Source organism: Triticum dicoccoides, chromosome 2A (genome assembly GCF_002162155.2).
Source record: "Triticum dicoccoides isolate Atlit2015 ecotype Zavitan chromosome 2A, WEW_v2.0, whole genome shotgun sequence".
Classification (NCBI taxonomy): Eukaryota; Viridiplantae; Streptophyta; class Magnoliopsida; order Poales; family Poaceae; genus Triticum; species Triticum dicoccoides.
The window spans coordinates 161,081,904-161,096,805 of record NC_041382.1 but is presented as its reverse complement, the minus strand read 5'-3'; the positions used below and the strand labels follow the sequence as shown (position 1 = coordinate 161,096,805).

Below are 14,902 nucleotides of genomic sequence, written 5' to 3'. Positions count from 1 at the left end.
ATCAATCTACCCAATTTATATAGGTTTTCAAATTCCTTGGTTATCAGGAAGTCATCTCAGAGATCATACAGAAAAATAGGAAGAAAAGTGAGGCTAATGGTGGGCTCCTAAATGGGATAGGAAGGAAATCGAGGCTAATGGTGGGTTTGGCTACTGATGAGGAAAGTAATAAGAAGGAAGGACAAAAGGCTAAAATTGGAGCTAGCAAAAACACATATAGATGAGGAAAGTAATAAGAAGGAAAGGAGGGATTTCGAGGGATTGAAAGCAAAAAAGGTAGGAAAGTGAGAAGTTGTCCCGTAACAATAAGGAAAGGACGGGATTCGGGGATTGATCTACACTACTATTAAACAAGAAAACATGGCGGACGAAAACTCTGCCGGACCCACGCTCGCACAAGATCAGAACGGTTCCACCAATTCTGTTCACGTCCTAACAACGAATGGCTAAACTGCAGAAAATTAGCCACAATTAACGGCAATCAAGCACGTCCGCCTAACAACAAATGGCTAAACTTACGGGAATCAACTGGATCTTCCTACCCTTGCCCACCGGGACATACGTCGCAGCCGCAGAGCCTGTCCTGCGCCATCGCAGTGGACGACGACCACGCCGAAGAGCTTCTCGCGAACGCAGGTGCGGACTATCCTCTTGTGCGCAATACATGGTCAGTTCCATCCCAGTTAATCTTAGTGTCTTTCTTCGATGTCGCTGTTCAGACGCACACTGCAGTGAGACGTCGGCGCCGCAAGCCACTATTGCACCATTGCCGCCCAGCCAGTTTTGGCCATCGCCGCCTTCCGCAGCCGCCGACATAGGCGCCGACAAACTCCTCAGGCAACGCACCTGCTTGCACCAAGGGAACATGGTATGATTTTACAGGATATTCAATTGGGTTAACTTGACGGGGCCGACAAACTCTTCATTTGCTTCCCCAATCCGTGTCAAATTTGCATCCTTGTAACAATGTTCTTCACTCTCAAATTTGCATATTTACAACAATGTGTTGATCAATGCATCATTTTTGTGCAAACCATAATAGATCTACCTCCTTTAACTTCAACATGAATAAAACAGTGCATCAAACTGGAGCCCTCCATCTATTGTTTTAATAGTATAGTATTCGAGTCTATATGACTGAACGAATAAAACCCGGTCAGTATGATCTATTTGTAACACGATCCAAGAGAGTGTGGAAGAAAACCCAGTCCAAGAATATGCATTTTTCTGTACATGAATGAGGTCATCTTCTATTATCAAATTTTCATATTAGATGGTTGCAGGATAAGTATTGCATGATAAACAAAAATATGAAACTAAACACATAGGCTCGGAAACAGTTTGGATTTTACAAGAGAAGATCTACTAAAGTAAATTCAGGTAGAATCAATGGCGGAGCTAGGATTTGGAAACAGGATAGTCCTCCTCCAAAATTATGTCGTTTCAGTTACAGAGAACCTTTGATGTATCACAGCAGTCTAACTGATGCATTCAACAAATAACTAGAATATTCAGAAATTAAGTGAGTAAGTACCTGATCATTTTGGCCAAACCAAATCCAAGACTATCATGAAGTAAACCTGTCAATTACTTCTTCTGTACAACACTGAAAAGCTTCAGGATGAGTATTGAAAACCTGTCAATGTGTATGGCAGACAGGTATGCATCCCCATTCCCATCTTTGTGTTTATTCCAGAGTCCCAAAAATTTAGGATGGAACGAATTCCATGATTCTTAGATAGTTAGATGGTCCTCAAAATCCATTTCTTGTAAGCCTGCAAAAGCACTTCTGTTTTAACAGGGGGTCCGGGACAACAAGAAATATATCTAAAAGGTTGTGCTATATCATGAATATCACTTGCGCAGCTGCCGTAAGTAGTACTGAAGATGCCAGAGATGGTTATTCCAAGAAAGGAAATTTTTTAGGTGGTAAACTCTTTGAGCCAACCACTGTCCTCTATATGAGAACCATACCATCATCATTCTTCATACTGTATTATCCTACAGCCATACATGCTTATACTGTATTATCATACTATATGCTTCTCTTGATCCTCTTTGATTTGCTATAAACCTCACATTTGGAAACTTAACCCTACACATCTAAGAACATGTGTTCATTTTTCAAAATAGAAGTAAATTTCTTTGGCAGGATCAAGCCTAATCAACCTCATCCGTCTTGGTCCCTATTGCCCCTAGCCACCCAGAATTCAAATCCACCAATCAATCAGCTTTATCGCCGCATGGTTGCCTGAAGAATATTAACTAACTGCAATCCCCACTCATAACAGCTGCCGCAACTAAGTTAAGAACGTCTAATCGAACAGCTTACTCCAAGATTAGGCAGACCAAAATAGGATCACCCCAACTTCTAATTTTTCTCCCCGATTCTAAAATGACTCTCATGCTTAAACCTAGACTACTGAGCTACATATGTACTATACATGAATGGATAGCAATTAGCGATTAGCAGAAGTGGGTAATGGGGATATGAAATAAGCAGATATGAAAGCTGAAGTGGGGAATAGATCGTCTAATGGAGCCGGCTTGCACTTGGAGGGGAGTAGGGGACCAGCCACTGCGGCACTGCTGCCGTATCTGGGCAGGGCAGGGTGCAGCGCAGTCGCATGCACAAGGTGGTGGGAGCTGTCGACGAACGAGATGGAGAGGAAGGCACCGGGCGCGGAGGTTGCGACGCATGATTTCCACGGCCACCGATCTGATGGAGATGAATCCCGCGCCTCCGCATCGGCCTTCGTCCCACGCCCAGCGACCATGCCGAGCTCGAGCAGATCCTCGGGCACTTCTGCGACCGATTCGATGTGGAGGGGTTGAGAAGAGTGGGGAGAGTGCGAGCCCTCGCGTCGGCGGTGGAGACGAAGAGGAGGGCCGGCCTGAGGAGGTAGAGAGTGTTGTGGGCTTGTGGCTGCCATGGAATAGGGAGCAGTGGGAAGATAGTGAAGGGATAAGGTTGGAAAAGGTAGGTGACGAGGTGAGAAGAACTGAGAGGGAGAGTCAGGTGTGTCCGTTTTTTCAAGCTTTTTCATTTCTTTTCTTTTTTGAGTTGGTTTTTAGCCCTTTTGGTTAAGTCAGATCAGATATGCGCCCGGTGTTGTCCAATTAATTTTTTTATCAATAGACCTTTTGGTCATTTAGTTTGTATTTACCATCGTACTTTGTTCAATTATTTTTTTGTCAAGTGTGTACAGTTTGACTATGTGGGTGTGATAGTTTTATACGGTCACAAGCGGTTAAAAAGGTATTCAGTCACAACCATTTTGAAAGTTTTATAAAACTATTAAGATTTGTATCGGTGTTTATTATTGAATATATCAAAGTTTTATTATCCTGCAACTTGTGGTCTTTGAATGTTAAAGATATGAAAATTGAATGAATAAAATCGAAATTCATGTGATATTATTTTGTCATATCATTTACCTCTCATGTTGCTTTGGAACCTTATTAGTTGATCATGTAATTTCAATATGTTACATGAATTTTCTAAGTTTTGAATTACTAGGTTATGCAATTGAATTGTAATGTTATATTATGAATTATTTTCTGTCTTGCATGTTTGGAATGTGGAATACAAATGTATGTGTTAATGGAGACGTGTGTTGCACGTGCACGCTTACTAGTATGACCTAAACGAAAGTTCCACAAATATGTTGCACTATCATTATCAACTTTGCTTATTTTGGCATCAATATTATGAATATGTGTATCACCACGATAGAGATTCAACCAAAATAGACCACTCTTCAAGGGTGCATGACCATAAAAGATATTACTCATATAAATAGAACAACCATTATTCTCTGATTTAAATGAATAACCATCTTGCATCAAACAAGATCCAGATATAATGTTCCTGCTCAATGCTGGCACCAAATAACAATTATTCAGGTCTAAAACTAATCCCGGGGGTAGATGTAGAGGTACCGTGCCAACGGCGATCACATCGACCTTGGAACCATTTCCGACGTGCATCGTCACTCGTCCTTAGCCAATATTCGTTTAATTCGTAGCCCCCATTTCGAGTTGCAAATATGAGCAACAGAACCAGTATCAAATATCCAGGCACTACTATGAGCATAGTAAGGTACACATCAATGACATGTATATCAAATATACCTTTCAGTTTGGCATCCTTCTTATCCGCCAAATACTTGGGGCAGTTCCGCTTCCAGTGACCAGTCCCTTTGAAGTTGAAGCACTCAGTTTCAGGCTTAGGTCCAGACTTGGGCTTCTTCCTGGGAGCAGCAACTTGCTTGCTATTCTTCTTGAAGTTCCCCTTCTTCCCTTTGCCCTTTTTCTTGAAACTAGTGGTCTTGTCAACCATCAACACTTGATGCTCCTTCTTGATTTCTACCTCCGCAGCCTTGAGAATTGTGAAGAGCTCGGGAATCGTCTTGTCCATCCCTTGCATATTATAGTTCATCACGAAGCCTTTATAGCTTGGTGGCAGTGATTGAAGAACTCTGTCAATGACACTATCATCAAGAAGATTAACTCCCAGCTGAGTCAAGTGGTTATGATACCCAGACATTCTGAGTATGTGTTCACTTACAAAACTATTCTCCTCCATTTTGTAGCTATAGAATTTGTTGGAGACTTCATATCTCTCAACTCAGGAATTTGCTTGAAACATTAACTTCAACTCCTGAAACATATCATATGCTCCATGACGTTCAAAACGTCTTTGAAGTCCTGATTATAAGTCGTAAAGCATGGCACACTGAACTATCGAGTAGACATCAGATTTAGCTTGCCAAACGTTCATAATGTCTGGAGTTGCTCCTTCAGCAGGCCTCGCGCCTAGCAGTGCATCAAGGACATAATTCTTTTATGCGGCAATGAGGATAATCCTCAACTTACGGACCCAGTCAATGTAGTTGCTACCATCATCTTTCAACTTATATTTCTGCTGGAATGCATTAAAATTCAAGGGAACGGTAGCACGGACCATTGATCTACAACATAGATATGCAAAAATTATCAGGACTAAGTTCATGATAAATTCAAGTTCAATTAATCATATTACTTAAGAACTCCCAGTTAGATAGACATCGCTCGAGTCATCTAAATGATCACGTGATCCATATCAACTAAACCATGTCCTATCATCACGTGAGATGGAGTAGTTTTCAATGGTGAACATCTCTATGTTGATCATATCTACTATATTATTCACGTTCGACCTTTCGGTCTCAGTGTTCTGAGGCCATGTCTACACATGCTAGGATCATCATGTTTAACCCGAGTATTCTACATGTGCAAAACTGTCTTGCACCCGTTGTATGTGAACGTAGAGCTTATCACACCCGATCATCATGTGGTGTCTCAGCACGACAAACTGTCATAACAGTGCATACTCTGGGAGAACACTTATACCTTGAAATTTTAGTAAGGGATCATCTTATAATGCTACCGCCGTACTAAGCAAAATAAGATGCATAGAAGATAAACATCACATGCAATCAAAATATGTGACATGATATGGCCATCATCATCTTGTGCCTTTGATCTCCATCTCCAAAGCACTGTCATGATCTCCATCGTCACCGCCTTGACACCTTGATCTCCATCGTAGCATCATTGTCGTCTCGCCAACTATTGCTTCTACGACTATCACTAACGCATAGTGATAAAGTAAAGCAATTACATGGCGATTGCATTTCATACAATAAAGCAACAACCATAAGGCTCCCGCCAGTTGCCGATAACTTTTACGAAACATGATCATCTCACACATCAAAATATATCACATCATGTACTGATCATATCACATCACAACATGCCCTACAAAAACAAGTTAGACGTCCTCTACTTTGTTGTTGCAAGTTTTACGTGGCTGCTACGGCTTCTAGTAAGAACCGTTCTTACCTACGCATCAAAACCCCAACGATTTTTCATCAAGTGTGTTGTTTTAACCTTCAACAAGGACCGCCATAGTCAAATTCGATTCAACTAAAGTTGGAGAAACAGACACCCACCAGCCACCTTTATGCAAAACAAGTTGCATGTCTGTCGGTGGAACCAGTCTCATGAACGTGGTCAAGTTCAGCGCCCGTGGCCGCGCCGCGTGGACTGCCTCTCCCGAAGCAACACTCTAGGCGCCGGTCGTCTTCATCGAAGACCTTGAAGAATAGCATGGAGGAACCATCATACTCGAAGTGGATGGCGACGGCCCTTTCTGGATAGCAGGCGTGGGCGACCTCGCCTCATCCTTGACTCATGAAGACGTCGCCCGGGGGGGATGACCTCGACCTCCGCCCTTGTGGCTAGGCTGTAGCACCCAGCGTGTTGCAGCCATAGCTCGAGTGGCCCCCTCGATGGCATCTCCTCGGCAAGGAACCTTGGAAGCCGGATCCATGTGTGCGGCAGCATTGCCACCCACACCACGAACTCACGTTAGGTGCCCTCGGCGTGGATTCGCGGGCCGGCTGGCCATGCCGCCTCGGCCTGTCCACCACGACCTCAGAATGCGCGGCACTAAGCATTGCCACCCTTCCCAGGGCTCTGCGCGCGGGCATACAAAGGAATTCGGAAGCCATACGGAGGCCGCTCGTACCAAGGTCGCGTCACCTCCTGCCCCTCGTCGGCGTGAGGGTGGCCAAGCCTCTTCTTCAGCGGACGTGGACCGGGTTCCTCCTGAGGGGCCTGAGGGAGTCCTGGATTAGGGGGTATCCGAACAGTCAGATTATATCCTTTGGTCGGACTATTGGACTATGAAGATACAAGATTGAAGACTTCGTCTCGTGTCCGGATGGGACTCTACTTGGCGTGGAAGGCAAGCTAGGCAATACGGATATGTATATTTCCTCCTTTGTAACCGACCTTGTGTAACCCTAGCCCCCTCCGTGTCTATATAAACCGGAGGGTTTTAGTCCGTAGGACAACATGCAATCATACCAAAGGCTAGCTTCTAGGGTTTAGCCTCTCAGATCTCGTGGTAGATCAACTCTTGTAATACCCATATCATCAAGAATAAATCAAGCAGGACGTAGGGTTTTACCTCCATCAAGAGGGCCTGAACCTGGGTAAAACATCGTGTCCCCTGCCTCCTATTACCATCCGCCTTAGATGCACAGTTTGGGACCCCCTACCCGAGATCCGTCGGTTTTGACACCGACATTGGTGCTTTCATTGAGAATTCCACTGTGTCGTCGCCAGAAGGAAGGATGTCTCGTCTCGTCTTTAAAGACGGTACTACTGTTGGGAGAGCTTTGGCTGTCGGCCAAACTCTCCGGCTAGGCGGTTTCATCATGACCGCCTGTTCGGCCGCCGCACCGACAATGACTTCTCAGGTCATCGAAAACAGCCTCCACGTCAAATTGGCACTCGCCGAACAGATGGATCCAGTGGAGCTTGCCTCCCTGAACGAGCTCTTGGATCGCATCGCCGCCTTGGGAGTCGCTACGGACTATGATTGGATTGGGATTAAACCCGATCAAAGGGAGATTAACTCTCCACCGGTCACCCATCATATTGCAGTGGTGGAGGTACAATACGGCGACCTTTCCTCTATCTTGAGGACCAACCATGTCCAGATTCCCGACCTCTCTGAGACGGATGCCCGTTCGCGGAAGGACAACATCCAATCCCTGAACTTAGAGTCAGGCAGCGGGCCAAGATTATCGGGTAACACCCCGGAACCGGAACTTCCAAAATTGGAAACTCCTCAGCCCCTGGATCCTAGATCGGGTAAGGGTTCGGATTCAATTCCACCCACCCACCCAAACATAAGCGATCTTTCCCACATCAGGAAAGAGCCCTAGGAAATAGTACATCACTATTGGGCCAGATTCCTCCTTGCGATGAACAAGGTTAAGAACTGTCGCGAGGAAGACGCAATCCTATTTTTCTGCAATAATTGCATGGAAAAGGGAATCCTTAACGCCATAAATCGCCATGAGATAACACGCTTCGCTGACTTGGCGTCCATAGTACGAAAGTACTGTGCGATGGAAAGTGCCTGGAAAACCGAAACAAACTTTTGGGATAATCTGGCCCTGAATACAAACCCAGTCCAAAATAAAAGGGTGCATTATCACAATACACCCGGGTCAACTACCAAAAAGCAAAACCCTCTACAGGGCATGGAACCGTACTGGAGGGATGGCTCAACGGACCCTGCAAAATTCATAGTACAGAAGGCGCCACACCAACACATAGCCTTAGAGCATGTTGGATACTCCGGCGGGTAGCCAAAAGTGGTGAGGATCTTCTCATCCCAGAGGCCACAGAGCACCATCCCAGGGATAACAATACGGTATTATCAGTCTTTGATTCTTTCGCATCAAATAATAGGCGAAAGAGAACGCTCCGCAGCCTTGCCGAAATCTACCATGTGGCAACAATAAATCCATGGAGTGACACGGCTATTACCTTCAATGCCAGTGATGAACCTAAGTTCCGAACAGCCCAAGCACCAGTTGCATTGGTCCTTAGTCCAATCGTGGACGGCTTTCGACTCACCAAGGTGCTCATGGACGGCGGCAGCGGATTAAACCTCATCTATGAGGAAACCCTTCAAAAAATGGAAATAGACTGGAACCGCATCGAGCGAAGCAGCACAACCTTTAGAGGAATAATCCCCAGTCGAGAAGCGCGCTGTACAGGCAAAATCACACTAGATGTGGTGTTCGGCACACCGGAGAATTACAGGTCCGAAGAGATTACGTTCCAAGTGGCCCCGTTCAATAGCGGATACCACGCCCTTCTAGGGCGGGAGGCGTTCACAATCTTCCAAGCCATACCCCATTACAGGTACATGAAGCTCAAAATGCCCGGGCCCAACGGAATCATCACTCTCGCTAGCGATCCAGACACAGCACTCCGCGCCGAAAACAAGACAGCCGCATTGGCCCTCAAGGCATTATCCGAAGCCCTCGCCGCCGAGGAACTGACTGCGCTGCGCTCCATGGTGGATAGGGACGACGTGATACTTGATAAGAGATCCAAGTCTACCTCCTTTAAACCAGCGGATGAAACAGTCAAAATCTAAGTCCATCCAACAGACCCTACAAAAACAGCCACTATCGGGGCACGATTAAGCCCCGCCGTGGACGCCGCACTACGAGATTTCTTGCGCTAGAATTGGGACATATTCTCCTGGCATCCCTCAGATATGCCAGGAATCCCACGCAGGCTGGCCGAGCACAGCCTCAATATCCTAAAAGGATTCAAGCCGGTCAAGCAGGCTCTTCGGTGTTTCTCTGAACCTAAGAGACAAGCTATGGGAGAGGAACTAGCCAAGTTATTGGAGGCCGGAATCATTAGAGAAATAAAACACCTGGACTGGCTAGCAAACCTGGTGATGGTACCAAAGAAGGATAAATCCTGGCGCCTGTGCGTCAATTTCAAGGACCTCAACAAGGCCTGCCCAAAGGATCCCTTCCCCCTCCCCCGCATCGATCAAATTATCGATGCTACCGAAGGACACGACTTATTGTGTTTCCTCGATGCATACTCCGGCTACCATCAAATTAAGATGGCGGAGCCCAACCAAGCCGCAACGGCATTCATCACACCATACGGCCCCTTCTGCTTCAACACAATGCCCTTTGGGCTCAAAAACGCCGGCGCAACATATCAGCGCATGATTCAGACATGTCTGGCAAACCAGATCGGCAAAACAGTGGAGGCATACGTAGATGATGTGGTTGTCAAAACCAAGCATGTCGACTCTCTAGTAGACGACTTGAGACTCACATTCGATAACCTCCGAATATATGACATCAAGCTCAACCCGGAAAAATGCGTTTTCGGCGTGCCTGCCGGAAAGCTCCTAGGCTTCATTGTATCCGGCAGAGGAATTGAAGCAAATCCGGCCAAGATCCAAGCTCTGTCACAATTGGATATCCCAACAGACCTCAAACAAATCCAGAAATTAACCGGATGTGTGGCGGCTCTAAGCCGCTTTATCTCCCGCCTGGGAGAAAAGGCATTACCCCTTTATCGCCTCCTATGGCGCACTAAACACTTCGAGTGGATGGATGCCGCCACAGCCGGATCGGAAGAAATAAAAGCCATATTAGCAACCAACCCAGTCCTGGCCGCGCCAAACATTGGCGAACCAATGCTGTTATACATTGGGGCAACCCATCAAGTTGTGAGCGCAGTGCTCGTCGTCGAACGAGAAACGGACGGTCATAAATTCCCCCTTCAAAAGCCGGTCTACTATGTATCCACTATCCTTACTCCAAGCAAGTCACGGTACCCACATTATCAAAAGATATCATATGCGGTATTCATGGCATCACGGAAACTGCGACACTACTTTCAAGAGTGTTCGATAACAATAGCCTCAGAAGTGCCACTTAATGATATTATAAAAAACCGCAACGCCACGGGCCGGATTGCCAAATGGGCCATTGAGCTCCTCCCGTTCGACATAACTTACAAGCCACAGCGAGCCATTAAGTCGCAAGTACTGGCCGACTTTGTCGCCGAATGGACGGAAGCCGAACTCCCTAAAGAGTACGACGCGTGTTCCAACTGGATCATGCACTTCGATGGCTCCAATATGTTGGCTGGTCTGGGGGCTGGCGTCGTTTTGACGTCCCTAACCGGAGATACAGTTCAATACGTACTCCAGATAATGTATACTGACTCCAACAACGCAGCCGAATATGAGGCCCTTTTACATGGTCTCGGGATGGCAGTAGCCACGGGCATTCAACGCCTAGAGGTGCGGGGGGATTCGAACCTCGCAATATCCCAAATAAATGGAGACTTCGATGCCAAGGATCCGAAAATGGCGGCCTGTCACAACGCCGTCCTAAAAATGTCAGCTCGGTTCAAGGGGCTCGAATTTCACCATGTAGCCCGGGAAAACAATCAGGCGGCAGATGTCCTCGCACCATCGGTGCAAAACGCGATGCAGTCCCCCCAACATCTTTTTGGAGAGGCTATTCAAGCCATCCGTGGTATGGGAAGGGGAACCCAGCAATAACAGCCCGGACCCAACCGCAATGCCCGATACCGAACACTCTGACATAATCGGAGGCTCTGCCATCGAAATAACATCTTCAGCCCACATTATAATGGTCGTCATCGCCCCATGGACAGAACCATTCCTGGCCTACCTAACTAGGCAGGAACTCCCCGAGGACCAAAATGAGGCACGCTGCATAGTGCGGCGATCTAAAGCCTATAAGGTCCAGGAGGGAGAGCTTTATAAGAAAAGCACCACCAGAGTCCTTCAAAGGTGCATCTCCGAAGAGGAAGGGCAGAAGCTTCTGGCTAAAATTCATGCCGGACTCGGCGGTCACCATGCCGTAGCCTGGGCTCTTGTAAGCAAGGCCCTCCGTACAGGATTCTATTGGCCAACGGCCCGGGCAGATGCACGGGACTTGGTCCAACGTTGCGTCAGTTGCCAGCTCTTTGCAAATCAAAGTCACATGCCACCAACCGCCCTCCAAACAATCCCCATTATGTGGCCCTTCGCGGTCTGGGGGCTTGACATGGTTGGACCCCTTAAAGGGGGAACCCACAAGAAAAAATACTTACTGGTCATGGTGGATAAATTCACCAAATGGATAGAGGCCAAACCTGTTAAAATAGCCAAATCCGGACCAGTGATAGACTTCATATCTGGGGTCGTACACCATTATGGCATCCCCCACAGCATCATCACTGACAATGGCACAAACTTCACAGCCGATGAGGTAAAACTCTGGTGCAGCAAAATGGGCATCAAGCTCGATTATGCTTCAGTCTATCACCCACAAACCAACGGTCAAGTCGAGCGAGCAAACGGTCTTATAATGAGCGGCATTAAACCCAGATTAGTGCGTTCCTTAATGGAGTCTAACACGCATTGGGTAGAGGAGCTCGACTCCGTACTCTGGGGGATGCGGACCACGCCGAACCGTAGTACCGGATATACACCCTTCTTTATGGTGTATGGCGCAGAGGCAGTCTTGCCCTGTGACATAATTCATGACTCACCTCGAGTGCGCATGTACGAAGAAAGAGAAGCCGAGCTTGATCGGCAGGACAGTCTGGACACCTTGGAGGAGGAGCGCGATGTGGCAAAAGCCCGTTCCGCATTTTATCAGCAACAGGCTCGCAGATACCAAATCAGAGAAGTACGGGCCAAAACTTATAACATTGGCGAACTAGTTCTACGTCTGCCGGATAAGAAAAAGAACAAGCTCGAGCCCAAATGGGAAGGTCCCTTCATTATTGACCAAGTTCTGACCGATGGAGCGTACCGACTGCGGGATGCATCGACTAATCGACTCGAGCCGAACCCATGGAACGCGGCCAGGCTCCGAAGATTCTATGCCTAGCGCCAGACCCTGTGTTCGTCCCCTTCCTCTGTCCATTTCTTATACATTATCTGTCTTGTTTTTCTTTCTTTCTTTTATTCTTTCTCCAGGCCTTCAAAGGCAAACTTGCGCCTCGTTTGCACATTACAGATGCGCTAGCCGCACTCATCATACCTGGGGGCTTCTTTCACAGAAGCTTGATTATTTATTTGGGCCTCGTGCCCCGCACATGTGTTATGCTTCCACATGTACCTTTTTCGCCATTATATGCATCGATATGACTTAAGTTTTGGCCAAGCTGGGTTGCCTGGCTCTTGTATTTATGCCCTGTGTTCCCGTTAATTCGGCTAGGGCATAAGGGGAGCACCTCTGCGATTGTTACTGCCGGGTCAGCCGGATGTGTACCTCAGACTGGGTGAAGCCGAAAGCTAGCGTTCTTAAGGGAATATTCGGTCGGCGAACAAAAGATGATTTTTATTTATTTTCCATATCTGCCCCCAGATGTTTTTTCCCGCGTTTCCTATTGCAGTCCGGACATGCACTTTAGGGCATGCTTACCCAGTAAAAGTAACCCTTAATGCAACTATTCTCCCTGGAAGATGTTTCTTACTACCCATGTAATATAACATAACTAGTTGGGCACTTGTCTGTTCAAGCACCAATGACCCCTACGCCTGGTCTCCACGCATACCCCGGTTCTTATATAACTGAGCGGGTATTCGGATACACTCTGGACTATCGGGTCCCGAGGTTGAAGTGAAAAGGTCCGCCATGACAAATGATCTACAATCCGGCTAGAAGGCATTATACATGTCACTTTAATTACATAGTCATGCAGACTGACTAAATTCCTCCTCTATACCATCCAACAGGCGGTCTAGCCTACAATCCTGTTGGGAATACTTTGCAGCTAATTCTACTTGCCCATAAACTAAGCTAACGGGGATCTCTTTTCCATCGGGCCCCACAGGTACGACCTCGGCCATGTGATTTGGGTCAGCCTTGGTGTACCGCGTCTTCACCATGGCCCGGGCTTCTCGGGCACCTTGTCGGCAGGCCGATATCTTCCATAATCGGAAGCGCCACCGTGCTCCCTTGAGCTTCTCCATAAGCTCTGCAACGCCTTCTGGCAGGGAGGCGGATGGCCACAAGGCCTGGGCAACACCTTGCATCACCTGTCGAACTTGTTCGTGCAGATGCGAGAGCTCGGATAGAAGATCACCTGCAGACCCGGGCATTTCCTCCGCAGGACGACCCGTGAGCATACCTATAGACATAACGCTGTTAGTCGGCTTCTTCGCCGAACTCCTTCAAAAGGATTCGTTCAAGCACTTACTGAAAATGCCGCGCTGAAGCCGCTTTTTCTCCTTCTCAGAGTCTTCAAGATGGGCTCGAACGTCTTTTAGTTCCACGCTCAGCTTGACATTGGCGTCTAGGAGATTGTTTTTCTCCCGCCTAACCTTAGTCAGCACGCGTTTGCCAGCCTCTAGCTGTCGCACGACAAGTTGGTCCTCCGGATTTTCTCCGGATTCATCTACAAAATCTATTGTTAGATCTGCAGCCACGCCGCATGCTATATGGTGACCATCATTCTTTAAAGTAAATGTTACCAGCGGGAGGCTTTTTCGGTTCCTGCAATGCGGCAACAGCAGCCCGCAGTTGAGTCTTGCATTCCTCCAGCTCCTGGGACAGCCTAGTATTCTTCTTTGTAAGAACCTGCACAATAAAGATGATCCTTAAATCAGTTCTGCTAACTGTTTCAAGTCTCAGGGGCTACTGATACATATAAATCGCCAGATTTACTCACCCGTACATCCTTTACATACTGATCCGTGGCTCTGGCTAGACCATCTTGAGCAGCACGGAGGTACGCCTCTCCAGAATTAAAGGCATCAAATGCCTCTAGTGAGAAACAAGCGTCACGGAGTACGGCCCGGCGGCACCTATGATTCATGGCGCTTTCCACTACTGAGTTAGTAGCAGATAATCTATCCACATACTCTGTAGGGGGATTATCCGGCGCCTGCCCCATATCGGCTTCTGCCTCTATGTCCGGTCCTGGCGCCCGACTGGTGGAGGCGTGATCAGCAGCATCGCCGGACATATTCCGGAGAGCGTTTTTTCTATTAAAGAAACACGGGCGTCATTACGTTTTGAGAGAGACGACAACCACGGAGCGGGGTTTTTTGTCATACCTTTGCGCCGGCGTCTCCGTCCTGACCGCTTTCCTTTTTGGCCTACCCGGCCTCAGTGCCTCTTGTTGGCGAGTTGTTGTGGGTTCGGCAGGGCGTCCCGAATGCCTTCCCTGTAAAAATGCCATGTGTATATGGTGGGTAAAGTGTCTAAAAGGGGATCCTAGTTTTTGGAGATGGGATTTTTGGTTTTTCTTACATGCGATACAGGGAGCAGTCCGGGATAGTCGGCTGTAATGGCCACCATGGCATCATCGCAGCTTAACTGATAGAACTGCCGGTCTATCAGCTCGACGAATATAACCGGATCTTCTTCAAGTCCGGAGTCGAGGGCCCGGTCAGGGTCCTCTGGTTGTGGAGAAGGGCTGCTGACCTCCTTTATGGCTTTTTACAGTTCCTACCGCAAATTGGCAAGGTGAATACTTACGA

General features: G+C 47.3%; 1 long non-coding RNA gene across 1 annotated transcript; it reads right to left on the bottom strand.

Moving 5' to 3' along the window:
• Window positions 1-277: 277 nt before the first annotated feature.
• On the bottom strand, window positions 278-3,000 carry LOC119353983. Its single transcript, XR_005170603.1, has 2 exons — window positions 1,535-3,000; window positions 278-846 (listed from the first exon to the last, which is right to left on the bottom strand). It is a non-coding gene; the product is annotated as an uncharacterized LOC119353983 (long non-coding RNA).
• Window positions 3,001-14,902: the final 11,902 nt, after the last annotated feature.